Here is a 12,880-nt window from a genome sequence, read left to right on the forward strand (position 1 = left end):
TTCTTATTGTATTGGCTGTTATAAACACCCAAAAGATTGATGGGCTTGAGAAAATTGCTAGATACTGAAATGCATAACAATATACCAAAAGTCTAGCACTATATATCTGTATGTCTAATAGTGCAATGCAGTTGATAAATCTAAATTATTGCCATTATTTGGCTTTTACTTTTCCTACAGGAGGAGAAATGGTCATCAAAAGAGTTCAGTAAAAAGAAAAGATTAATTTCTTAAAATATATTTATGTTTTCCCATAGCACATTGATTAAGAACTTGATCTCTGGTCTCTAGCAGCCTAGAAATGAATCTCTGTTTCATCACGAAAGAGCCAAATATCTTGGGCAGGCTGTTTATCTCTGCTGAGCCTTTGTTTCCTCAATTGTTAAAATAATATAAACTCTCTGGTAGGAAGGCTTTAAGATAGCCCCAGTGATCCCCACCACCCAGTATTTGCATACCTGTGCAATTCTCTCCCCTTGAATGTCAACTGGGTTGAATGAATAGAATATGGGAAAAGTGGTAGAATGTCATTCACAAGGTTATGTCCAAGGTTGAAGATTCTCTCTTGGGAGTTTATTCAGTAATATCTCTAAGGGGAACAAGTTGCTGTGTTGTGAGAAGTTGTATCAAAAGGCGCATATGGCCCAGGAACTGATGTCTCTAGGTGATAGCTGGTGAAGACCTGAGGCCTGCCAAGATTCCTGAGGTACCCAGATAATCTGTGTCTGACTTCCTAACCCACAGAAACTGAGGTATTGTTACTGTTTTAAGCTGTCCACTTGGGGGTTAATTTTTATACAGGTAACTAATATTAATATAAAGTGGCTTCCCAGGTGGCTCAGTGGTAAAGAATTCGCCTACCAATGCAGGAGATGTAGATTCAATCCTTAGGTCAAGAAGATCCCCTGGAGAAGGAAATGGCAACACATCCAGTACTCTGGCCTGGGAAATCCCATGGACAGAGGAACCTGGCGGGCTACAGTCCATGGGGTCACAAAGGAGTTGGACATGACTGAGAGACTACACAACAGCATCTAATATATACTAGGGTGATAATAATGATGCTTAAGTGTGGTAATATTTGAACAGACCCTGACACAGAGCACAATTACTGTGACAATTGTTATTACTACCACTGAAAGGGGATTGCTATGGTCTGAATATTCTTGCTTCCCCCCAGAATTCACTTGTTGGAAACCGAATCCTCAAGGTAATGATATTTGAAAGTGGAGCCTTTAGAAGGTGATTAAGATTAGTAAGTTTATAAAAGAGGGCCAACAGGGCTCCCTAGCCCAGCCTCCATGAGGAGTCTGCAACCCAAAAGAGGGCCCTCACTGGACCATTGTGGCACCCTGATTTCAGACTTCCAGCCTCCAGATCAATGAGAAATTTCACTTTCTTATAAGCCACTCTGTCTGTGGGATTTAGTTATAGCAGCCTGGACAGACTAAGATAGAAATGAAAATTTCTTGGTTTTACTATTTTAAAACAGAAGAAAGCTAATTATGCAAAACATGTTGAATTATATATGTAGCTGCTCTTTTTCTGTTTATAGTGTCTCCTTTTAAGCCATGCTCTTTATGAGTCAAGTTTTCTTACATTTTCCTTTCCACAAGAGGGAAACATTCCTTCTGTGGTTAATTTCATATCATACTGGGATCAGATTGTTCAGAACACCCCCCTACCCCAGAAAACATCTCAGTTCTGTTCAGTTCAGTCGCTCAGTCATGCCCGACTCTTTGCCACCCCATAGACTTCAGCACTCCAGACTTCCCTGTCCATCACCAACTCCCTAAGTTTACTCAAACTCGTGTCAATTTAGTCAGTGATGCCATCCAACCATCTCATTCTCTGTCATCCCCTTTTCCTCCTGACTTCAATCTTTCCCAGTATCAGGGTCTTTTCAAATAAGTCAGTTCTTTGCATCAGGTGGCCAAAGTATTGGAGTTTCAGCTTCAGCATCAGTCCTTCCAATGAATATTCAGGACTGATTTCCTTCAGGATTGACTGGTTGGATCTTCTTGCAGTCCAAGGGACTCTAAAGAGTCTTCTCAAATACCACAGTTCAAAAGCATCAACTCTATGATGCTCAGCTTTGTTTATAGTCCAACTCTCACATTCATACACGATTATTGGAAAAACCGTAGCTTTGGTTAGATGGACGTTTGTTGGCAAAGTAATGTTTCTGCTTTTTAATATATGTCTAGTTTGGTCATAGCTTTTCTTCCAAGCAGCAAGTATCTTTTAATTTCATGGCTGCAGTCACCATCTGCAGTGATTTTGGAACCCAAGAAAGTAAAGTCTGTCACTGTTTCCATTGTTTTCCCATCTATTTGTCATGAAGTGATGGGATCAAATGCCATGATCTTAGTTTTCTGAATGTTTAGTTTTTCACTCAACTCTTTCACTCTTCTCTTTCACTTTCATCAAGAGGCTCTTTAGTTCTTCTTTGCTTTCTGCTGTAAGAGTGGTGTCATCTGCATATCTGAGGTTATCTTGAGTCCAGCAATCTTGATTCCAGCTTGTGCTTCATCCAGCCCAGCATTTTACATGATATACTCTGCATAAAAGTTAGATATGCAGGGTGACAATATACAGCCTTGACATACTCCTTTCCCAACTTGGAACCAGTCTTGTTCCATGTCCAGTTCTAACTGTTGCTTCTTCACCTGCATACAGATTTCTTAGGAGGCAGGTAAGGTGGTCTGGTATTCCCATCCCTTTAAGAATTAGAATACATCTGGTTATCTATATAACCCATAACTGCCAATCCACAGATACTGTACAATATTTTGAGTTACCCACGCAATATTTTGAGTTTAATATCCTGGAGGAAAAACAGATATTATTTTTTTGTGCTTGTGACACATGATAATGGAAATACATGCATTATATTCATTTTCAAATCTCTGTGTGCTAGAACATGGAAGCAACCTAGATGTCCATTGATAGATGAATGGATAAAGAAGTTGTGGTACATTTATACAAAGGAATATTACTCAACCATATAAAGAAATGCATTTGAATCAGTTCTAGTGAGGTGGATGAACCTAGAGCCTGTTATAAAGAATGAAGTAAGTCAGAAAGAAAAACAAATATTGTATGTTAGTGCATGCATATGGAACCTAGAAAAATGGTCCTGCTGAACCTGTTTGCAGGGCAGGAATAGAGACACAGATACAGAGAACAGACTTGTGGACACAGTGAGGGAAGGAGAGGGTGGGAGGAATTGAGAAAGTGGCATTGGAATGTATACCAAAACATATATGAAATAGACAGCTAATGGGAAGTTGTTATATAACACAGAGAGCTTAATCTGATACTCTGTGACAAGGTAAAGGGTGGGTTGGGATGATGGGGTGGGAGGGAGGTTCAAGAGGGAAAGGATATACATATACTTATAGCTGATTCATATTGTTGTATGGCAGAAACCAACACAACCTTGTAAAGCAATTATCCTCCAATTAAAAATAAATTTAAAAAATTTCTGTATGGGATTTTGTTACAGTGCTTATCTAAGTGTTTTTGAAATTTTGTCTGGAGACTTAGATTAATGAAAATGACTAGTAACTTTGTAGATTCCATTCATTTTTCGAGACAGCTCTTTTATAGAGAAAGTCTGGCTTTTAGTAGACAGCAAGTTCTGGCAATTGCGAATTCTGATGGGGTTATTTAAGTATGTCCAACATCTCAAGGAGTAGGTCATGTTTCAAGATAGAAAAAGCATAGACAAGAAGAATTTCCCTTGTCTTTCCCTATGCTTCCTCCTGTACCCTTTCACATAGATAGATGGAAAATATTCCTTTTACATGAAGTGGAAAAAACTTGGTATAAGACCAGAATTTTTAAAACCCCCTCATACCCTTTAAAGTGCAACATCATTATTCAAGTACCATAAAAGTCAAGGCGTGTGCCTGGGCTGTGGTTCAGCAAGCATTGTGGCCAACTTGTGGATTCCACACACATTAACAGTACAATTGGGTTCACTATTCGATAGGTCAGGGACTCTTCTTCCAGTAAGATTTTTATGCTTAGCTGATGAAGACTGAAGGCAAGCCATTAGTGCACTTGACCTTTTCAAAGGAGGGGCAGAAACCACGAAGGACAGACCCTGGAGATGTCTGTCTGCCAAGTGCAAGCATAGTGTTTTATTCAATGGATTAGCAATAACTAAATAATCCTTGGAAATTCCAATTTGTTCTCACAGGTTTCGCTTAGTAGTTCCACATACACTACTTTACAAGAAGCCACTATGAAGCCTTTGGGTGTTTTAAGTAATCAAATTTATGCTTGGAGAGGCTGTGCAGTGTAAAAGAAAGATACCACTTAACAGTTTCAGTTCTGCTTTTGGCCATATCTTTCTGTGTGACTATAGGCAGATTTCTTAATCCTTCAGTCCCTCATTTTTTTAATCCATAAAATATCTTCCCTCTTTCACAGGGTGTCATGGGGATCAGGTCTTGTCAATGAGGAGGAGTACATGTATTTTAGTAATGTCAATAAGACTCTTTTGACTACAAGTTATAGATCTTTAAGTCAGATAAGTGTAGCAAAAATAAATAACAGATTTTTTTTAAGGATATGAAACTTCTCACAGAAGTAAACACTAGGTAGCATCTGTGGCTCAGTAACAACTGTATCTAGTTGTATTCAACTGTACTTTACTCTCTCATAGAGTGTCTTTGGGTTTCCCAGGTGGCACCAGTGCTGGAGCCATAGGAAACGTGGGTTTGATCCTGGGTTTGGAAGATCCCCTGGGCAAGGCCTTGGCAACCCACTTCAATATTCTTGACTGGAGAATCCCATGGACAGAGGAGACTGGTGGGCTGCAGTCCATGGGTTCTCAAAGAGTTGGACATGACTGAAGCGACTTAACTTGCACGCAGGGCATCCTTATTCTTCTGTTCCTTACCTTTGGTTTTCATTGCTTGTATTGTTTACAAGGAAGGCAAGAACAGCTAACTGCTCCTGAGTTTTAATGGCTTAGCATGGATCAGACGCCTACAAACCAATAGTGATGAGGGGCTGTGGATATGGTAATTGGGGAGAGGTAGGAGGTGGTGGTCCCCAGTACTCTTGCCTGAAAAATCCCATGGACGGAGGAGCCTGGTAGGCTGCAGTCCATGGGGTCGCTAAGAGCTGGACGTGACTGAGCGACTTCATTTTCACTTTTCACTTTCATGCATTGGAGAAGGAAATGGCAACCCACTCCAGTGTTCTTGCCTGGAGAATCCCAGGGACTAGGGAGCCTGGTGGGCTGCTGTTTATGGGGTCGCACAGAGTCAGACATGACTGAAGCGACTTAGCAGCAGCAGTAGCAGCAGGAGGTGGTGGTAGGAAGAGGATGCTGGGTAGATAACACTGTAGGACTGTAATTTATGGAGGGATTGACACCAGTTATTCAAGTTGCAGAGAGGGGAAAGGAGATAAAAAATACTGAATGGTTAGAAGTACTGCCAAATCATTTGAAAGGCAGAGAGTACCAAAGTAGAGGTCTCCAGCCTTTTTGACACCAGGGAGTGGTTTCATGGAAGACAATTTTTCCATGGACTGAGGTAGGAAGGATGGTTTGGGGATGACTCAAGAGCATTACATTTATTGTACACTTTATTTCTATTGTTATTATATCTGTTCTACCTCAGATAATCAGAGGTTGGGGACCCCTGTACCAAAGCACTGATTCTTAGCCCTGACTGAATGTTTAATCACCTAGGGAACTTTTTAAAAATGTAAAGCAAAAGTCTGGTCTGCTGTCAACAGAATCAGCAGAGGACTTTTTAAAATGTTTAGCCTTCTTGGATCATTGCAGTCCTATCCAGTCAAGCTTTCTGGGTTGCATGGATGGGAGTAATGGTCCAGGACTTTGTAGTTAAGACAAGCTCCCTAATGGTTCTTTTGCATGTGGACATTTGTGAATCATTGTTCTAAATCAGTTATTCCCAAGGTATGATTCTCAGATCAACAGCTCCAATATTACCTGGGAACTTACTAGTAAAACAAATCTTCAAGTCTTACCTCAGACCTACCTGAATAGAATCTCTTGACATAGAGCCTACCAACCTGTGTTCCAAAGAGCCTTCCAGGTATTTTTAATACCCACTAAGGTGTGAGAACTGTTGCTCTAGACCATTTCAGTTTTTGTAAATTGAAAGATCTTCATAGTATGCTAATAATTCTTGCAACAGTTTCAGGCAGGTTTGGGATTTCTGCCAGAGTATACAGTTGAGATTGTTAGCAGAGAAAGATGAGGCTAATTACCTTCCAATGGCAATTTTGATGGGCTTCTAAGAGTTAGCACTGGAGGTGCTTTGAGTGAGGATATATTTCTTGGTGATAATATATGGATATTTAGAGTATTTCAAATATGGACAAAACACCATTTTTTGTTTGTTTGTAAACAAAAGTTCATGTGGAGAGAGAGTATATGTAAACAAACTTCACAGGGTTTGATCAGAGAGCTAGTCACAGATGTATTAGCACCATGTGAGCAGCAGAGGAACAATTGCTATAGTTCAGCTGACAAGACCTCAGACTTCATGAAACCTGTCATCAAGATGGGATGTAAGAGATTTATTGGGGAAGAGGTAGAGAGATGTCTGTAAAGAATACAGAGAAGGATCAGGAGAAGGGGAGGATAGTCTTCAGACCACGAGGAAGGTCTGATCCCAGGAAAAGAGAAAGGGAAGGAAGGAGGAATGAGTAGGAAGAGTCTTGGGCTGATACTTTAAAAATTTAGCCAGGCTAATGGGCAGTCCTTGAGCTAATGTCACCCCTTGGAGGAGTCCTGCATCTGATAGGAATGGTCGTCTGCATCAGTACTCCTACCATGCTCAGTCATTGTCTGCGGCCAGGATGAAAGAGGCTTGGCGCCAGCACAAACACAATGTTTGATCTAGAGCGGCAGCAGCCACAGCCAACAGTCAATGATGCTCCCACCAAGAAGACACCCAAGAGGTAAATTTTCATTGCTGCCATGCCAGGCTTCAAGACAAAGCTCTGAGGAGAGAGAAAATGTAAAAATACCTCTGGCAAGGCACAAGAAGAAAAAGGCAAAGGAAATAAAGTAATAAAATAACATTTAAAATAAAATAAGTTCAACAATCAATTTTGGTTATGGTTGCAGAAGTGAAAGTGGGATTTCTAGAATTTTAATATTTGGTGGGTTCTTCAAGGAAGTGCCTCATGATGTATTGGCAAAACTAACACAATTATGTAAAGTTTAAAAATAAAATAAAATTAAAAAAAAATCAGTGAGTTAATGGTACTACACTTTAAATTTGACAGATATTCAATATTTTCTAAACCTAGCTGTCCACAGAAAACTTTGGTAAGTTGCTAGTTAATAAATCAGATTAGTAGGCCTCTCTGTGACCTACTGAATTATCCTCTTCAGGAGCTAGAACTTAAGACTTTTTTCTCTGTTTGAGGAAAAGTTTTAATGGTTGCAAAAGGGTAATATAATCAAGGGAAAACTTGAGGGAGAAAGGAAGAAAAGAATAAGATGATAAAGATCAACAGAAACATACAAAGGAAAAATACCAAATAACCAAAGGTAGATGGAGGGACGTGAAAGAACTAGTTGGGTAGGGAGAGAATGCTTAAAGGAACTCTCAAGTTATGAAGTAAATGATCACACATATGAACAAATGATAACAAAGTAAAATTTTGTGATATGAAAATGGAAAAAATAAAAATCTGTGATACCAGAAACATAGAAACTCAAAAGCTAGATCTTTTTTAGTAAAATTTTTTTTTTAATTTAAATTTTATTTTATTTTTTGGTTGCATCATATGGCATGTGGGATCTTAGTTCCCTGACCAGGGACTGAAGCTATGTCCTCTGCATTGGGAGATCAGAGTTTTAATCACTGGACCACCACTGAAGTCCTTCAAAGACTAAACCTTTAATGACTCTCTGAATAAAGAGGGACTTAGTATAACATTGTATGTAAGTGGGTAATGTAAGGAGAAAAATCAGTTGTCTTGGAAACTAAACTGCCTTTATGAAAATCAGAAAGGACTGAAGTCTATGAATGAAGGCTTTTGGTATGAGAACAAATATGCAGATTATTAAAAAAGGTTTGTGGAATTTGAGTACACCAGTGCATAATCATCATCATGAATAGGTGAAGGGAAATTGGGTCTATAGAAATGAATGTCTATCCTTAAATAATTCATGGGAGTGGGGAAAGCCCTTAAAGAATTTGGTGGCTTTCCTCTATACTAAAAAAATGGTTTTGAAATTTCATCAGTATCGGAAGACACATTTCTGGTCATGCCACATCCCAGATCCAGTGCTTTCAATGGCCCACATGTACTCAAGTCTGCTTTTGAGGTTCTCCATGTTATACCCCTTTCCTGCATGTCTAGTCTCATTTACATGACCTTCTCCCACAAAACCTACAAAGGATTTGGAAATAGTAACACAACACTTTGTGTAACAATAGGCTAGAATTATCTCTGTGCTGCACTCAATATGCCAGCAAGTTTGGAAAACTCAGCAGTGGCCACAGGACTGGAAAAGGTCAGTTTTCATTCCAGTCCCAAAGAAAGGCAATGCCAAAGAATGCTCAAACTACTGCACATTGCACTCATCTCACACGCTAGCAAAGTAATGATCAAAATTCTCCAAGCCAGGCTTCAACAGTTCGTGAACTGCGAACTTCCAGATGTTCAAGCTGGATTTAGAAAAGGCAGAGAAACCAGAGATCAAATTGACAACATCCGCTGAATCATTGAAAAAGTAAGAGAGTTCCAGAAAATTTTCTACTTCTGCTTCATTGACTACACCAAAGCCTTTGACTGTGTGGATCACAACAAACTGGAAAATTCTGAAAGAGATGGGAATACCAGATCACCTGACCTGCCTCCTGAGAAATCTGTATGCAGGTGAAGAAGCAACAGTTAGAACTGGATATGGAACAACAGACTGGTTCCAAATCAGGAAAGGAGTACATCAAGGCTGTATTTTGTCACCCTGCTTATTTAACTTATATGCAGAGTACATCATGCCTTTGGATGAAATGCCAGGCTGGATGAAGGACAAGCTGGAATTAAGATTGCCAGGGGAAATACCCATAACCTCAGATATGCAGATGACACCACCTTTATGGCAGAAAATGGAGAAGAACTAAAGAGCCTCTAGATGAAAGTGAAAGAGGAGAGTGAAAAAGTTGGCTTAAAACTCAACATTTAGAAAACTAAGATCATGGATCTGGTCCCATCACTTCACGGGAAATAGATGGGGAAACAATGGAAACAGTGACAGACTTTATTTTTTGGGTCTCCAAAATCACTGCAGATGGTGACTGCAGCCATGAAATTAAAAGACACTTGCTCCTTGGAAGAAAAGCTATGACCAATCTAGACAGCACATTAAAAAGCAGAGACATTACTTTGCAACAAAAGTCCATCTAGTCAAAGCTAGGGTTTTTCTAGTAATCATGTATGGATATGAGAGTTGGACTATAAAGAAAGCTGAGCGCCAAAGAATTGATGCTTTTGAACTGTGGTGTAGGAGAAGACTCTTGAGAGTCCCTTGGACTGCAAGGAGATCCAACCAGTCCATTCTAAAGGAAATCAGTCCTGAATATGCATTGGAAGGACTGATAATGAAGCTGAAACTCCAATACTTAGGCCACCTGATGTGAAGAACTGACTCATTTGAAAAGACCCTGATGTTGGGAAAGATTGAAGGCAGGAAGAGAAGGGGATGACAGAGGATGAGATGGTTGGATGGCATCACTGACTCTGTGGACTTGAGTTTGAGTAAGCTCAGGGAGTTGGTGATGGACCGAGAGGCCCGGTGTGCTGCAGTCCATGGGGTGGCAAAGGGTCAGACATGACTGAGCAACTGAAATGAACTGATTATCTGCTTGACAAAATTTTCACTTGTGAGTTTCTCTAGGATGAACTAGTCAGTTTGTCCATAAAATAAGCAAAAGCACAGCTATGCAGATGGTTACTGCAGCCACGAAATTAAAAGATGCTTGCTCCTTGGAATAAAAGCTACCTAGACAGTTTATTAAACAACAGACCTCACTTTGCCTACAAAGGTTGGTATAGTCAAAGCTATGGTTTTTCCAGTAGTCATGTACACATGTGAGAGTTGGGCCATCAAGAAGGCTGAATACAAAAGAATTGATACTTTTCAAATTGCGGTGCTGGAGAAGACTCTTTAGAGTTCCTTGGACAGCAAGGAGATCAAACCAGTCAGTCCTAAAGGAAATCAACCCTGAATATTCACTGGAAGGACTGATGCTGAAGTTGAAGCTCTAATACTTTGACTACCAGACAGGAAGAGCTGAATCATTGAAGGTGGGAGGAGTAGGGGGTGACAGAGGATGAGATAGTTGAATGGCATCACCAACTCAATGGCTGTGAGTCTGAGCAAACTCTAGGAGATAGTGAAGGACAGGGAAGCCTGGCATGCTGCAGTCCGTGGAGTCTCAAAGAGTTGGATATGACTTAGTGACTGAACAATAACAGCATCTCTGTTACTTGTGCCTGAAAGTAATTTCATTTCATATATGTCTATATATCTTATAAACCCCGTAATACATTATTGTTACTCTAACCAGCTAAACAATTATTTTAAATTTAAAAATCATTGCACATTTATTTTTGGGGCTCTTCCTTCTTTTCTGAAGTTCCAAGCTTCCATCCAGGATAATTTCCCTTTATCTTGAAATTTCTTCAGTATTTTTTTAGTGCAGGTCTTCTGGTGACAGATTGGCTCAGATTTTATTCTGAAGTTCATCTGAAAATGTCTTTAGTTCACTTTCAGTTTCAAAGGATGTTTCAGCTAAATATAGAATCTTAGATTGATTTTTTTCCCTTTATAGAACTTTAAGGTATCAGTCTATTAGCTTCCAGTTTACATTATTTATGATAATTTAGCTTTATTTCTTCTTATTGTTCTTCTAAATGAAATGTGAACTTGTGATCTGACTTCTTTTAAGATTTTCAATTCACTTTTTGTTTGTAGGAATGTGGCCAGTGTAGCTCTAGATATGGTTTTCATAATATTTGTGTTACTTTCGATTCTCTGAGTTTCTTATATTTGTGGGCTGATATCTTTCATTGATTTTGAGAAAAACCTTAGCCATTATCTCTTCAAATAATTTCTCTGCTGGATTTTCTATTTCTTCCATCTGTAATTCCAGATATAGACATATTAGAATATTTGTTATTGTCCCATATGTTGCTAAAATTATTGTTTCATTCTTTTTTCAACTCTGTGGTTCACTTTACATTATTTCTTTTGACCTGTAAATTACCTAATTTTTTTTTTGACAGAATCTAAGCTACTTTTCAGCCTGTCCAACAAATCTTTAATTCCAATATTGTATTTTTACTTCTAGAAGTTCCATTTGGTTCTTTTTAGAGTCTGCACTTCTCTGCTGAAATTCTCTTTTTCTCTATATTCTTTAAAATTTTGTCTTTTAATTTAACATCCTTATATGTTAATTTTTACATCTGGGTTGTCTGTAATTTTGCTTCTATCAACTTAAAAAATCTTTTATATTCTCCAGTTTCTTTGCATATAATTTTTCATTGTATTGTAGATACTGTGTTTAAAAGACCTATAGTTCAGTTCAGTCGCTCAGTCGTGTCCGACTCTTTGCAACCCCATGAATCCCAGCACGCCAGGCCTGCCTGTCCATCACTAACTCCTGGAGTTCACTCAGACTCATGTCCATTGAGTCAGTGATGCCATCCAGCCATCTCATCCTCTGTCGTCCCCTTCTCCTCCTGCCCACAATCCCTCCCAGCATCAGAGTCTTTTCCAATGAGACAACTCTTCGCATGAGGTGGCCGAAGTACTGGAGTTTCAGCTTTAGCATCAGTCCTTCCAAAGAAATCCCAGGGCTGATCTCCTTCAGAATGGACTGGTTGGATCTCCTTGCAGTCCAAGGGACTCTCAAGAGTCTTCTCCAACACCACAGTTCAAAAGCATCAATTCTTTGGCGTTCAGCCTTCTTCACAGTCCAACTCTCACATCCATACATGACCACAGGAAAAACCATAGCCTTGACTAGACGAAACTTTGCTGGCAAAGTAATGTCTCTGCTTTTGAATATGCTATCTAGGTTGGTCATAACTTTCCTTCCAAGGAGTAAGCGTCTTAATTTCATGGCTGCAGTCACAATCTGCAGTGATTTTGGAGCCCACCAAAATAAAGTCTGACACTGTTTCCACTGTTTCCTCATCTATTTCCCATGAAGTGATGGGACCGGATGCCATAATCTTCGTTTTCTGAATGTTGAGCTTCAAGCCAACTTTTTCACTCTCCACTTTCACTTTCTTCAAGAGGCTTTTTAGTTCCTCTTCACTTTCTGCCATAAGGGTGGTGTCATCTGCATATCTGAGGTTATTGATATTTCTCCCGGCAATCTTGATTCCAGCTTGTGTTTCTTCCAGTCCAGCGTTTCTCATGATGTACTCTGCGTATAAGTTAAATAAGCAGGGTGCCAATATACAGCCTTGACGTACTCCTTTTCCTATTTGGAACCAGTCTGTTGTTCCATGTCCAGTTCTAACTGTTGCTTCCTGACCTGCATACAGATTTCTCAAGAGGCAGATCAGGTGGTCTGGTATTCCCATCTCTTTCAGAATTTTCCACAGTTTATTGTGATCCACACAGTCAAAGGCTTTGGCATAGTCAATAAAGCAGAAATAGATGTTTTTCTGGAACTCTCTTGCTTTTTCCATGATCCAGCAAATGTTGGCAATTTGATCTCTGGTTCCTCTGCCTTTTCTAAAACCAGCTTGAACATCAGGAAGTTCACGGTTCACATATTGCTGAAGCCTGGCTTGGAGAATTTTGAGCATTACTTTACTAGCGTGTGAGATGAGTGCAATTATAGAGACTAGAATA

The sequence above is a fragment of the Bos javanicus genome, chromosome 2, assembly GCF_032452875.1.
Source record: "Bos javanicus breed banteng chromosome 2, ARS-OSU_banteng_1.0, whole genome shotgun sequence".
NCBI classification, from domain to species: Eukaryota; Metazoa; Chordata; class Mammalia; order Artiodactyla; family Bovidae; genus Bos; species Bos javanicus.